The sequence below is a fragment of the Rousettus aegyptiacus genome, unplaced genomic scaffold (assembly GCF_014176215.1).
Source record: "Rousettus aegyptiacus isolate mRouAeg1 unplaced genomic scaffold, mRouAeg1.p scaffold_m13_p_11, whole genome shotgun sequence".
Classification (NCBI taxonomy): Eukaryota; Metazoa; Chordata; class Mammalia; order Chiroptera; family Pteropodidae; genus Rousettus; species Rousettus aegyptiacus.
Window position 1 is genome coordinate 31,235,057 of NW_023416286.1, and position 14,269 is coordinate 31,249,325.

Sequence of the window (14,269 nt, forward strand, 5' to 3'; positions counted from 1 at the left end):
CTGTTTTCATCCACTCTTCTCCCTTCTGTTTCCTTCATTTTCTTAAAATATAAGAAAAAGTGTCACACAATTAATGTAAGCAATGTTTCCCATTTTCTCCACCAATATTTCTCTCATTAAATAAGGAGAAAGCTTCAATTCAGAGACTTAGGGGGAATGAAGAAATTATTTGAATAAAAAGCATAACCCTATGTAACCAGTTGACTTGTAAAGATCTCTTTTATGCATATTTTTTTATTGTTATTGTTAACAGAAAGTACCAAAGGCTAAATAGTGCTAGGGAGGAGATGGAAAAATCTGCTTAAAGAGTCCATGAGCCCATCATCCAGGAAGAAAGGACCAAATTCTTATGTTTCTCCTTGAGATTCAATGTTAGAGAAAACTGTTAAGGCAGTGTGTTTTTAACAAGTACTAGTAGGAACTATATGTAAGAATAAGTAAAAACAATAAGGCCAAGAAAATAAAGCAAATCATTAGTATATAGAAGAGACTAGGGACAATGATTGGTCGGTCATGGTACAGAGCAGGGCTCTGAGGGTAGGGGACAACTATGAGCTTAAGAGGTGAAAATATTTGTTCACTCAACTCTTCTAAATCAGTCTGCTAGCATGAGGAAATATGATTATTTTTAAAGAATTGAAACTTTGGGAATCCAGATCATTCTTTCTATAAAGTATTCTAAGTGTAATTCTAAGGGTAAAGAAAGCGTTCTTCCTTAAATACTGAGGAATTGCTTCAAATATATGGGAAAACTTTAGCCACAACCATTTCCTGGAGCATACCCTAAGGAAGCACATAGAATATTTCTGGGGGGCTATGTGGCCTTCAAGGCCATTGTGTCAGAAGCCATATCTGCCAACTCACCGTTGAAGTATGAAAGCTCAGCACTGAACACAGCACATAGAATGTACCCAATAAATGTGTTTAATAAAAATTTGAGTAAAGGCAGAACATTCTCAAGACGGAGCGGTGAGGGGCAGGAGAAAGCTCAGACGTATTTAAACTCCAAGCATATTTTTGCTAAACTATTATAGGAGTAAAATGTCTTCCTCTGGTATAAGCAAACACATTTCACAATAAACTTCTTCTTTTAATGTGAAATATACTTTGGACACATCAGTTCTGTTTCTTGGCTCAAATTCTCACATCTTAAAAAATGGGAACATGGCATTTCCAATCATATATATTTTTTTTCACTCAGGCTAGTTTATGTTAATCTTTCCATTACCTGTAATAACTAAATGGTATGATTATAAATAGCAGAGTTAGAAACTCCTTATATCTCAAAATGTGTTAAATAAATGCATTTTGGTTTGGTAAAACCACTAGTTTTTTTTTTGTTGTTGTTGTTGTTGTTTTAAGGATGACTTTATAATGCCTTTATTTCAACATGGGAAATTTTAAATTGCAACTTTATCTGATGTTTGAGTTCATACATAGATTTTTTATTTAATCATGCACTCTAGGAGTGAGAGATTTGAAAGAGCATCCAGTCCAATGCCCATATTTTACAAATGAGGAGAACAAAAAAAAAAAAAAACAAGATAGAAGAGCTTCTCCCGAGGGCACAGGACAAACTGAGGGTACAACCTGGACTAAAATATGAATTACGAACTGAACACAGAACTTATACATCTACTTCTAAACAGCACAAATTAAAATAAAGACTATATAAACACTATTTTATGGGACGCTTGCTATGAAAAATAACATAGATATATATATACATATATATATATATATATACTCTAGATAAGGTATCTTTTTAAAAATTTTTAAATAGTTAATATTGAAAATTTGAATATCTTTTTTCTTAGGCTTTATGTCAAGGTAAATGTTAAAAAATAAAAAAAAATTTCAGAATAAATATTTAATTATTACCATACCCTATATTAAAGGAGACAGTGCATCAACTAAGGTTGGAAATGCCTGGGAACTTTCCTAGGTCTGGAAGAGCTCATAGATGAATACAGAGTTAGCATGAAGGGGATGTGGCTGAGAACTATACAAGAGTAAGGCCCACAGTCATGTCACTACTGTATTTGTGCTCTCAGCACAACCCCACTATATACATGCAGATCTGGCAAAAGCAAAATTGGGAGGTGGAGTAATAGTGTACAGAAAAATTATGCATTTGTGTTTAAACATGCTTTTCTCATCAGTATATGACCAAATACAAGGTCTAAGGAAGGATAAGAAAGAAATGACAAAAGTTGAAACCTTATAAATCACAGGATCTCCAAGGAAGAAGATATGAAGAAATACATATCAAGATTTCTTACTGATTCTTTAATCATCTGGACCAAAATAATGGGATTAGGGGATACGTTGATGAAAATGGGATTTCTCTTAAAGTAATCAAGTTATTACAGAAATCTGGCACTTCCTAGATAATGGAAACAAGCACGATTACAATAAAATTTTGTATCAGCTGCAACATAACCTAATTATTCATGAATTGATTTTATAGTAATACTTCAAATCACCATTTTCTCTCTGTCTTGTTGTGTTTGATTATTTCTTTTTGCTTATTTATCTCTCAAAAACTAAGGAGAGCAAAGATGTAAAAATAAAGATGATAAATGTATCACTTTTTTCAGATATCATAAATTTTGGATGAGAAATAGATAAAAATTAGTCAATTCTCTACTGACTAGTAGAGATTTTCTGAAGTAGAAAAAATAAGACATATTTTAAATAGATATAAGTATTATTTAAAACAACATTAAGTATGATACGATGCTGAGTAAAGGGTGTGAGTTTTCGAATAAGTAAATTTTAATTAACAAATATTTTTTGCCTACAAATTGCTGCTCCAAATGTGATATCAAACCATCTTTTCTAAAATATGTTTTATATTCTTAAGCCACAATGTTTACAAAACACTTTTATTTTTTGTAATAGTGAACTTTCATTTAATATCAACAAATTATTACAAATATTAAGTTAATATAATGTGAATTACTAAAGTTATGCTTAAATTTTGCCACAGCATTATAAATTTGTTTTCCAGTTCTCAGTAGTATTTGTAATAAAAAAAAATATGCTATTTTGTGCCATAAAATCATACAAAGGTTTTCTCTCCCTCTCTCTCCTCTCCCCTCTCTCTCTCTCTCACACACACACACACAGATACACACACACAGACACACACACAGACACACACACACACACACACACACACACACACACACACACCCCATAACACCCATTTAGGCAACAAGAAATTTAGCAAAATGTCTTATTGTCCTCTACTTGTACTTAAACTGAAAGTTAACAATTAGAGGAAAGCAGAAATTATTTCTCTATGTATGTTGAGCAACTTCTACCAAAAATAAGCTTCCTACTGTTAGACAAAGAAATGATTAATAATAGAGACTTTTACGGCATTTGATGGGGCATGTATCCTTAAAAAAAAAAAATTTTTTTAAATTAAGTCTCCTTTTAAAGATTCTGAGTACTTTCAAAATAGGTACTGTGACAAGAATAAAGACTCTATAAACCTTTGTTTAATCAGAGAATTAAGCTTGAGGGAGTCACGTTTTCTATCTTCAAATGAGCCTGTTCGATGTAACATAGTATTACTTCATTTCCAATATGGCCGCCAAGCCTCGAAGTCACTTTCTACTAATTTGATGTTTGTATATGTGTTTGTTCGTTTGTTTTGTTTCTTGGGAAATTATACTTTTCTGGAAGTAACAACATGTTCTCTTCCAATCTGGTTGTTCTCTGAAATATTTTATTTTCCAGTTCATCAGCATATTTTATCTTAACAGTCAAAACATTTTAAAGTGTTATCTTTAACATATTCCTTTACTTACAAGCTACATCAGAAAAAATAAAACTCTATAAAAAGGTTGAGTAATAATACTGAATGGACTGTTAGACATATATATGCATACTTAAAATAATCCAATCAATTTAACTTTATTAATTTTAAGGTTTTTGCAATTTTAATGATTATATGTTATAAAAATATTTCTCCAAGAAATCGACAAACTAAGGGAGTCTACGGAGCCAAACTAATTTTAAAATATTTTATTAAATAAGTCATAAGAAATATCAATAAGAAAATTATAAAAAATAAAATGTAGGGTAATATTTCAGGATTTAATAAATTTGGTAATAAAATTTTCATATAAAATCTCTTTTTAATTTTTAAATAAAAACACATTTTAAGGGGTGATGAGTTTCTATAATATTACAGATCTCTGCTTCCCATTCTTTCCTCTTTCCTTAATACCATTTTTGACCCAATCTTCTTATCATTGCCACACACACACACTATATATGAATATATATATATATATATATATTTTTTTTACCCATCGGTCCTGCTTAACATTAAAGAGCAATCCTTAACTGTTATATTTAAAAGCTGATATGAACAAGATGATATTTTGGAACTATCATTATATCATTATTCGCAAAAAATGGCTCATGTGCAAAAGCCAGAGGATGTATGGTCTTGTGAATACCTACATATGATGCAAGCTCCCTCATTTAGTATCTGATGTAGGTTTATAAATGGGCAGGTTTAGAAAAGGGTGACAATTGGTCCTAAGTGGGTAGCAAGAACTTAAACTACTTAATTCTTGCCATAGTGCCATTAGCAGAGTAATTGTTTCAGACCAGAAAGGAAAACAAAACAAAACAAAACAAAACAAAACAAAACAAAACAAAACAAAACAAAACAAAAAACAGAACTAAAGACTGCCACCAATTAAAATGGAGTTTTTTTCTTTTCTGTAGATTTTCCCTACATTAGTCTCCCATCCTTTATTATCTACAGAAATCTAACATGATGATAGCCTGAGGTGTTATCAGTGAAGTTGTTTTGATGGTACTTAACTCGCACAAAGAATAGGCAGATAATTTATTATTATTTGAGAGCAGCATTTGCCTGGAGGTTGTGTAGTGTTGCTAAGCTTATTGCCACTTTTTAAAGAAGCATTTTTCTTACCCTTCAATTATAAGGTTTTTGTTAATTGGGTTTTTAAATTTTTAAAGGTCTTTAATAATAAATTATCCACAGCATGTCTCTTGCCAACCACAGATGCCATCTCACCCAGTGCTGTTTTTAAAGCACTTTATAATTAATCACAAAATTAACTGATTTTAGGAAACAGTTTTGTCTCCATACTCCATTCATTATTTTAACTTCTAAATATGCATGGTTCATAAAAAATACAGTGTAGAATACACAGTGTGAAAAATCATGGAGTATTATAAATGTGAAGGCTAGATATCATCAAATTAATCTCAACATTGGTCAAGCATATGTTAAAATGTGCTTCCCTTCCTTTATTCCACAATTTTTAAACCTATTATTCAAGATCCAACTTAAAGATTGTGTCCTTCATGAGGTAATACTGTTACTTGAGGAAAAATTAAATAACAACTAAGAAAATATGGTGTTTAAGGCTAGGCAAAGAATTAAAAAGAATGCAGGACCTGAGTTCGAGGAGACCTGTCTAGATAAAAATAGATAATTATAAAACAAAACTTCAAGTTCATTAATGGAAACATACAAAAGCTAGTATAGAAATAAAAAAAAATATTCTGTTATTTTATTCTAGAAGTCAAGGTAAGCTTTCTGGAAACAGGAAAATATCAGTTAGAAAGAGCAGGTATCAGACAGATGATTGGCAGAGGACAATGGGAGTTACTTGAGTTCAAGGGGAAGAGGCTGGGAGTAGGTCTTTCAAGAGATGTTAGCAAGAGCAAAGACAAATAATTGAGTGGCAGCCTGGGTTGTAGGAGGAAGCAGAGCTATTTACATTACTAAAGCAAAGGGAGAAGCTGGGAATAAAAAAGCAGTGGAATTGAGGCTGAAGATGTGTGTGCACAGAGACTTAATCAACAGGACTTTGCAAATTACGTTTGGGAGTCTGGAATTTATCTCAATAGCAGCAAAAACCAACAAAATGCTTTGAGCAGGGAAGAACATCCTCAGATTTGTGTATGTTTTTGTATTTTTTAAAAATATACATTTTAAATCCCTGGAGGCTGCTGGAATAATGTATTTGCAAAGTACAATTCTGAGGGAAGTAAAAATATTGATGCACTATTTTAGTTTAGTGATAATGAGCATATAAATAAGGGTATTTTGATAGGATGGAGATATGTGGGAGAATAATAAGTTTAAAAATACTGGGAAAGTAAAATGATAAAATACGGTGCTGTTTAGAACAGAAGGTTAGAGAAGTTCACAACCGCTCACGGGCAGTGCTTTATGGTCAACATGTGTCGTCCACAGTGTGCACCCAATGCCGCACCTCCTACGTGACTTCTGGAAAAATTACTTAACACATGTAAGCTTAGTTTCCAAAACTATAAAATGAAAATAAAGTGCCATCAGCTTTACAGGACTTGGTAACATTAGTTGAGATAATTCATATAAAATACCTGTCACAGTGTCAGGCACATGCTATGAACTCAATAAATAGTAGCTAGCTATTATAACTACGAAAGGAAAAATATAAGAAGCTATCAGTTTAGGGGGAAAAATATGATGAGTTTGATTTTGGAAATTCCAGATAATTATGGAGGAACACATCCATGTGGATGGAAATGCCCAAGATATTACAGTATTAATCAGATCCCAGGGAGAATACGATGGTTGAGAAGATCAATGTGAAAGTAATGGAATCACAAAAAGGGAAGCAATAAAATTTTGGAGCAATGAAAAATGATGTGTCCTAAGGAGACAGAAGAAAAACAGGAGAGGTATCAGTCTAATTTTGACAGTATGGTGTCACAGAAGCCACAGGTACAGAGAGTTTGAAAAAGAAAAGTAGGTATAACTGAGATAAAAGTCAAAAGAAAGTCTGGGCAGATAACTGAAAATGCCCAGTGGATTTAGCAAATAAGGGGTTGTTAGAAGCCCATTAAAATAATTGTGTGGGCTAGGATGTGAGGGCAGAAAGCAGCAGGTTGGCAGAGATCAGCACTGAAAGTTTAGAAGCAGCGACTGAAAAATGCTCTTGCAAGAAATTCTATGAAAGTAATAGGGAGAGCACTAAAGAGGGGAACGTGGGAGGTTTGTGTGTGTGCACAGGCACGTGCTTGCCAGGGGAGGGTGGTTATGTCTGCTTTTAAATACTGTAGAGTTGAGATTGCTTAGAGGAGAAAAATTTAGGACAAAGTGAATGGTGACACAAGACAGAGAACAGATGAATTGGGCAAGGCCTTGGGAGATGCAAGAGACATTTGCGTTAAGAGTGAATTAGTTTGCTTTGAAGCAGCTCTTGTCTCCTAAAACTAAAAGGAAATAGATTAAAAAGATATAGATGGACATAGGTTTGTAAATATTATTGGGGATGTGGTGGGGAGAAGTGAAATAAAAAGACCATTGCGGAAGCTTGAAATTTTCTTAGTAAATTATAGAAAAAAACATCATCTGTCAAGGGGTCAGGAGACCTAATTTTGAGAAGACTATTAAAAGTTCAAGATCCCTATAGATGGAAAGAGAGTGTGAGCTGACAAAGGACTTGAGTAGCATTGTCAAATATCTAGCCGAAACTACAATGAATTTATGATAGGTCTCAAATGCACAATTTTGTGACTTTTTCCAAATGGATTAATGTCTAGGTATAAGAATACAGTAAGTGAATGTTGTTATCAATGTCATGTTACTGGATATGGATACGTAGGACATCGTTCTATACCATGTGGGTGAAATCGTTTTATCAAATATGAGGTCCAGGCTCCACAGGTAATGAAGAGTTCTGAAGAGACTTATAGAATGGGAAAAACAAAGCAACTAAGGGACTAGAGAGTTCGATTGATGAGGTTTACTAAAAATACTCCTCTGCTCAATGTCCTGGTTCCCTGACTGGTGAGATCTCATATGCACAACACGGTGGCCGCTGGGGTTGGCATCTTATCCAGGCTGGCTCAACTGGCACATCTGTACCTGGCCACTGTATTCAGGCTACGGTATTTCTATTCTTTCGGGAGGTCGACTGGTGTCCTTTTTTTAACTGAAGCTGTGGGGAAGCCTCCATTTTCTTTTGGTGAGGTTCTGAGTATGTAAAATCAGCCTCATGATAGAATATTACAAGAGAAGCAGATTGGAGAGAGAGAAGAGAAAAGGATAGAGGGAGAGAGAAAATAAGGGAGGTTAAGACAGAAAGATTTTAGAGAGGAATGAGAGGAAATAGAGTAGGAGGAAAAAAGAGAGAAAGAGACTAAAAGACAGAGAGAGATGAGAGACGAGGAAAGAGAAGGAATAATGATATAATTGCTGTTTGGTCTTCATGTGATTATTCTGGAAAATAACAGACACAGGGACAGGAGACGAGTGCTATGACACAGAGTCCTCACCCCAGTTTTGGGAGCAGGTGGATTTTCACGCATACGTACTTTTTGGAAGAGTTAAGTGTTTATTTGTAGTTTCATAAAGATAACTAAATGAAAACGAAACTAGCTAAATTATCCTATATATTTAACACTTTGGTAAAGTACCCTGAAGAAGAAGAGAGCAATAAGGAACAGTATTTACCACTCCTCCTCCCTAAAAAAGGAACTTTCTTTCTAGTTAAATAAATTTTTCATTGCATTTTCTTATTATTATTTTTTTTTTTACATTCTCCTGAAGTTGTATACGGCCATATTAAATTAAGCTCAAACTGGTCAAGTTTTAAAGACTATATATCTGGGCTAATTAAACCATGAATTAGTGTTAGTAGAATTAAAATTTAAAGTAGCTAAAAGGGATACTAGAATTCTTGCATTTGGCTGTAGCACAAGTTACCAATGCTTTTTAAGGTTAGTTAGAGAGATCATTCTAGAAAAGTTTATTTTAGAACTTCTAAGAATGATTGGAATTATTAATAATCTGTAGATCAAATAAGCCAATTCATCAAATACTCATCATGTAATAACTATTCAAATATTTATCATATGTTTACTATGCGCTAGTCAATCTATTTACCTCAATATAACCACAGACTACATCTCTCTTTCTCTCTGCATATACACCCACCCACACCCACACACACATGTATGTGCCTGCACACGTGCTCACACAAATGTAATCATATAAAAATTTGGCTCTGCCAAATTTATGAGCCTAGAAACCACATTAAGATTTATTTGAAAATTTAAAACTTAAGAAGAGCAGTTATGTTAGCAGGTGCTTCCTTCTGTCTACACTTACCCTTTTTTAATAGCTCACATTTATATAAAGGCTGAAGTATAAGGCCAATAGGCCAGATTGCTCTCTTGCTAAATCTCTTCCAAATCCTGAACAACTTAGTCTGTGCACTACTCCTTCTTGGCAAAACTTCCCTTTGATGTCAAGCACTTGTTCCTACAAGAAACATGCTCCTTTCAACCTTAACTAGACCCAGCACAACATTTCTCTTAAAATGCTCAGATATTTCTTTCATAAGACCAGTTAGATTTCTAGTACTGTCTATGAAGACAGAGAAAAGAGCTGAGAACTGAGCCCTAGGGTACTCCAACATCCAGATGTCAGGAGAAGAGAAAGACCAGATAAGGAAACCTAGAAGTGACCAGCAAGATAGGAAGAAAACAAATGGGTCAAATGCTGCAGATGAGTCAATTAACATGACTCAAAGTATAAGGATGAAAACAGTGGGAACTGTTAGGATACTCTGTGAAAAACAAATTTTCTCTCCCTAGGCAGCTTCATTTATATCCAGGTTTCAAACTGCTCTTAGGTTCTGGTAATTCTTCTTTTTTGCCTAGTGCTCTCGCTGGGATTCAGACTCATTCCCCTCAGGAGCATATCATTAGGAACATTTTTTTTTATTATTCCAAGACAGCATATTGCTTAGGTCACCAATTTTTCTTTAATTGTTAGTCTGCTTTCCTATTTTCTTAAAATATACTTTCTAAACACAATTTTATCATTAGTCAGTGATGGTTCAGAGCTCAGTCTGGAAGTCTGGTTGGCCGGGGTCTCACGCCACCATCAGTAAGGATCTTGGCATGTGTGTTGACTTTCCTCTGCTTTAGTGTGCTCATCTGTAAAATGAAGCCGATTAAAACACAAAACTCAAAGAACTTTTGTGCAGATTGAGTGAGTAAATACATGTATAGGAACAGAGGTATGCACGGCACAAGGTAAGTACTCACTGAATCTTAATCATTTGTATTTGATAGAAGACTCCACATAAATAGTACCTCAGATCCTGGGACAAACGGCTTCATTGAATACAATGTTTCATTGAAACATGAGAACAGCCTTAGATTTGTCTTGGTCCTAAATGGGGAAAGTGAGTACTATACATAAATTACACAGCAAATATAAAAACTTGGATTTAAATCTAAGACTACGTATAATTGCTCCTGAAAACGTTCAAGGATATACCATTTTTTCATATCGAGTTTCGATACTTCACACACTATCATAGTTTGTCCAACAGTACAGGTGTAGCCAATTCTTAAATTACACATGTGCCTGAGGCAGTCCTCTCTGAGCTCCAGGTTTATTTCTAGATATCTTCTTAAGGTTTCCACTTTGATCCTCTCTAGAATATGAGGTAAGATATATCTTAAACCAAAGCCATATTCTCACAATCCACATTTCCTACTTCCCAACAAAGGAGTCCTACTTGCAATATCTTTTTTTTCTCTCCATCTGTATTATCATTGACCCATTTCTGAGTTTTAAATTATAAAGTCATCCCGAAGTACCTTCAGTTCACTTCATTGTCGGAGGAGATGTTGTGCCTTAGGAATCATCTTCAAAAAGTGGCACTTTTTACTCAAATAAAGAGATGCGTAGTCTGTGGTCTGTGTGCGTTATCTGAAAATAGTAATTTGGTGTTATATAATCTCATCAATTAGTGAACAAATGGGTGTGTCAATTTGTACTCATGCCTCAGGCAAACTGTCTTACAATAAGTGTCTGAAAGGAAGACATGGACAATTTCAATGCATATCAGAGCTCAGCAATTAGAAATTTAGGCACATAAGGTGGATAAAGGGACTGTGTAGAAATTAATGAGAAACGTAGGTAGGTCGGTGGGGAGAAACAAGAAGAGTCAGTAGCTGATTACAGGAACACAAGCGAGAACTAGACAATCAATGCCAGGATCAAAGGACATAGAAATGGGAAGAAAAAGAATCCCCTAGTATTTGAAAGTGACTACAGAAAATGGGCTCATCTCTTCATGGCTATAACTTTTATCTGGTCAATTTCGTTGACACTAATTACATAGTGGTTCTACTGACATAAATATTCTTGTGTTTATCTTATCCCTACAACTAGATTGTGAATTTCTTAATCATTAGTACTTCAGCTTGTGTTTTCATGTCACTGCATAAAGCTTTTAATGTGGTACTTCACAGGTAGACTTATTCAAAAAACACTTACTAATTAATGTACTAAATTTTAGATGCATAAAATTTTTCACTACTAAAAATATTAGCAAAAATAAAGGCTAGATTAAGGTCTCTACAATTATTTCAATATAATTAATGTGTATAAATTTAACATAAAACTTTACATGAAGAAAGTGTTAAAGTTGACATTTCCATGTAATAATTCAAGGAAATTTTAACTGTTTCCCTCAGTAATCATCATTCATTCTCTTATGCACATATAATACCCCATTGCTATTAATTGACAGTTAAGTTTTATATATAAATATATAAAGAATCTTGACAATAAAATAACATTATAATAATATCTAAAATTACAGCATGTGGAAAAGCTTTCTCCTTCTATTTTAAAATTAAGAATATTTTTAGAATTTCCCCAAAGGCAGCTCTCTAGAGTTATACCTTCATGTATGATATATGACCAGCTGTGTTCACCACTTCCATTTGTTGAAGTCTTCCCTTTGCAATAATTTTCCATATATTCTCCTATTACCTTAGCCTTTTAATATATATTAGCTGTTACCACTTAAAACTTTAAGTAATCATACCACCATATATTTATTGAATTATTTATAACATTTTAATTATATAAGTTATTACAAACACTATAAGCTAATGATATGTAACAGAAAAGTATTTTCATATGGATTTTAACAGAGACAATGTAGAATCAGTGCAAAGGTTAAGATGAACATAAAGAACTCAGAGGTACAGAGAGTAACGAAATTAATGTTTTTAGATTCCTAATTTATTGTTCTCTGAATTTACCAATACGGTTTTGAGAATCTCAGAACATATCATTTTATAAACTTTTGGTCTCAAAATTTTCGCTAGGTGCTTTAATTTCCTAACTAGATTAAACACCTCTAGAAGTCAGAGATTTTAGGTTAAGCTTTTGATTTCCACAGGTTAGCAAAGTATCAAGTAAAAAGCTGTCACTTAGGAAATACATGTTGTTCTCCAAAACACTGGTAATCATTTCCAAATGTTTATAATGGTCCATTTGAATGCAAAACAAGAGCAACAAAACCTTCTTTGGTATTACTGATAGAGGTCAGTTTCTAAAATAAATATCATATCATACACATAAGCATTTGTTTGATTTTAAACATCCAAAAAAAGCCCATGAATGGGAGAAATTATTCACATATTGATGTTTCAAAATGGTTTCTATATTATGATTTATTTAAAAAATAGATTTAAACTATATAAATGTCTAACCAATATGGTATATACTTGCAACTAAGAATAAAATTAAGTTTAATAAATAAATAAATAAATAAATAAATAAATAAATAAAGTCGATTGTTGGGCCCTTTCTATACTCATGAATCAAAATCTTGCAGAGATGTCATGGAGATTCATGTGAAGTTCTACCAGATCATTCTTCTACCCACTAAATTTCAAGGACACGTTTACTTCTACAAGTTTATGAGTAGAAATTTCACATCACATTTCAATTTTCTTTCTGAAATATCTAAATGATACTAACGCATCCAGTCATTTCATTGCTTACTTCTATAGCTCTCTGCTCTGTTTCGCAAGGTTATAGGTTCTAATATATGACGGTTGTATTTGTAATTAATCATACAGCACTAACTTTGCTACAGTTATAAATAGCATTTGTCTTGATTTAGATGGTATCTGCATAAAATTATACCTTTTCAGAGAAAAGGTATATTGAATCAAAATAATTAAAATAGTTTTTGAGAAATAATGCAAACATTATGGAGATTTCCTCTTTTTTTCTGGGCAGATATTGACATTTGGAGAATCATTTTTAAAAATGAATTAACTTTACTCACTTCTGTTACAAACACCTACTAAAATAATTTCTACTAAATTCCTCTTGCAACTGGTAAAACAAAATATTAATGCTTGCAGCTGTTGTTTTATTCTGGATGCTGAGGCTGTTAAAAAGTATAAATGATTAAAAGGCCAGTCCATACAATCTGCATAATCAATAGGACCTAGGATACCAGACACTTGCACTTTTCAGTCCACATGTATAGAGAGGAAGACAAAGAGAAGAAAAAGGACACAAAAGTCTTGACCCAAGTCGTGGAGATTTCAAAGCATGTCTCATGACTTTATATGATGTAGATGCGATCCTTTGTGTGTTAATATACTAAGTTCTAAAGTCGGATAAGAAATATAAAGTTGCAAAGACATGGCGTCTGCAAAAGTCAATTAATATAACCTTTAAAATATTTTCTGAAATAATTGATTACTGTCAACTAATATAAGAATAAAGTGTCAGTAAACATATGACTCTAACAATAGTGTGGAAACATTTCATTTTATCATCTATGTAAAACAGTAGAGATTAAAGAGAAACTGGACTTTTAAATTGTTTTGTACTTCAAAACTGACCATCTATTCCATTGCCTCTGGTAAATTAAAGCTGTCCTAATAAGGAGTAGATATCCTATTTATAATGTTGGGGGAAAATCACGGATAACAAAGCATTTTGATGAAAATGTTTTTTGTACTTATGCAAAATCGAAGTTAACTAAATGCATGAGACAAGGGCTCTAAAGACCTGATGCGCCCCATGTGGGGTGGAACGATTGGAAAGTAGTTCTACCTCCAAATCAACCATATGAGTGTCTGATGCCTGATATTAGTAAACTACTTTACTAATATTTTCCTACATATTATTTAGCTAAATGAAAATATTAATAGAAGTATACATAATCAGACACCTATATCTCAATGTGAGCTTTATTCAGAATACATTTTCCAGGCTGGCAGCTATGAGCATAGTTCTCTGACGAAAAAGAAAAGAGAGTAAAAAAGGCATAAGGCAAGAATGTGTCACCCACAGACAAGGCACAGCATCAGTGTTTTCTGAAAATTATATCACAGAGCTAAGTTCTGAAAATATTAGTTTCCCTCACAAATTTGTTTT

General features: G+C 33.2%; 1 long non-coding RNA gene across 1 annotated transcript in view; it reads right to left on the reverse strand.

The window, feature by feature from the left end:
- LOC107509434 overlaps positions 1–14,269 on the reverse strand; it is a 687,588-nt gene that overhangs the window by 637,277 nt on the left and 36,042 nt on the right. The gene's annotated exons all lie outside the window — the stretch shown is intronic.